The sequence below is a fragment of the Rhinolophus hipposideros genome (genome assembly GCF_964194185.1).
Source record: "Rhinolophus hipposideros genome assembly, chromosome: 10".
Taxonomy (NCBI): Eukaryota; Metazoa; Chordata; class Mammalia; order Chiroptera; family Rhinolophidae; genus Rhinolophus; species Rhinolophus hipposideros.
The window spans coordinates 34009799-34011494 of NC_138056.1; the positions used below are offsets into that span (position 1 = coordinate 34009799).

The 1696-nt window shown below is 38.9% G+C and overlaps 1 pseudogene across 1 annotated transcript; it reads left to right on the forward strand.

Annotated features, from left to right (window-relative positions):
* The first annotated feature begins 221 nt into the window (after nt 1–221).
* LOC308503753 (large ribosomal subunit protein uL18-like) lies at nt 222–1096 on the forward strand (annotated as a pseudogene). The gene has a single exon. The product of its transcript is annotated as a large ribosomal subunit protein uL18-like (transcript).
* The last annotated feature ends 600 nt before the right edge of the window (nt 1097–1696 follow it).

Sequence of the window (1696 nt, forward strand, 5' to 3'; positions counted from 1 at the left end):
AAGGTAATTTGCTGTGCTAGAAATGTATACACCTAGAAGGGAGAATGCATCAAAAGCCTTAAAAATGTGTGCACATGCCCTTCGGTTGGACAATCATGCAGCCATATATGCATGTACAAGACTATAAATCTGTGTAAGCTTTTTCTCCCTTGGAGCTGTACTGGGCCTGCAGGTCTGTGGCAAGCTGCAGACGCTGATCTCTGTTCCGCAGGATAGGGTTTGCTAAAGTTGGCAAGAGTAAGGCCTACTTCATGATATACCAAGTGAAATTTAGAAGACAACAAGAGGGTAAAACTGATTACTATGCCCAGAAACGCTTGGTAATCCAAGATAAAAATAAACACAACACACTCAAATACAGGATGACAGTTCACGTAACCAACAGAGATATCATTTGTCAGACTGTCTATGCCCATAGAGAAGATGTAATAGTTTATGCAGCTTACTTCCATGAACTCCCAAAGTATGGTATGAAGGTTGGCCTGACAAATTCTGCTGCAGCGTGTGCAGAAACTGGCCTGCAGCTGGCTTGCAGGCTTCTCGACGGGTTTGGCATGGACAAGATCTATGAAGGTCAAGCGGAGGTGACTTAAGATGAATACATTGAAAGTACTGATGGTCAACCTGGTGCTTTCACCTACTATTTGGATGCAGTGCTTGTCAGAACTCCTACTGGAAGTAAAGTTTTGGGGGCCCTGAAGGGAGCTGTGGACGAAGGCTTGTCTCGAGCCCTCACAGTTCCAAAGGATTCCCTGGTTATGATTCAGAAAGCAAGGAATTCAATGCAGATGTACATCGGAAGCATATCATGGGTGAGAACGTTGCAAATTATATGCATTACCTAATGGAAGCAGATGAAGACGCTTACAAGAAATAATTCTCTCAATACATAAGGAACTCCAGACATGATGGAGGAGATGGATAAGAAAGCTCATGCTGCTATACAAGAGAATCCAGTCTACGAGAAGAAGCCTAAGAAAGAAGTTAAAAAGAAGAGGTGGAACCATCCCAAAATGTCCCTTGCCCAGAAGAAAGATCGGGTAGCGCAGAAGAAGCTAGCTTCCTCAGAGCTCAGGAACGGGCTGCTGAGAGCTAATAAACCAAACAGTTTTCTATGAGATTTTTCATATAAAGACAATAATAAACGTATTGACTATGAAAAAAAATTGTAATAAAGCATAAAAAATAAAGGGAAAAACATAACTACATAACATTAAGGAACTATTTAAATTATGGTCCATTTTTACAACCGAATACCATATTATATTAAAATAATGCAGAACAACATTTATGGATTTCAGAAAAATGATATATTACTACATAAAAAAAATGTAGGCTACAAAACAGTAGGTAGTATGTGATTCCATTTGTATAAAATGAATGGAGAAAAATTAAAAGAAGGGTTATCACTTAATTTAGCAATGTTTACTGAGCATTTACTATGTGCCTGGGCCCCGGAGTTACAGAAACGAACACGATCGGCCAAGTTCTATCCCTTATGGAATTTGAGGTGGTTATCTTTGAGGGGTAGAGTTTAGGTTAACTTTAATTTTTTCCATTTGTTGTTCTGTGTCTTCCAAGTCTTCTAAATTGATCAGATATTCCTTTTTAAATTACTTTAAAGTTCAACATAATTTAAACAAAAAAAACACTTTGGAGATATCACTTGTAGCTTGGAGGTGGAACATGGGCCTTA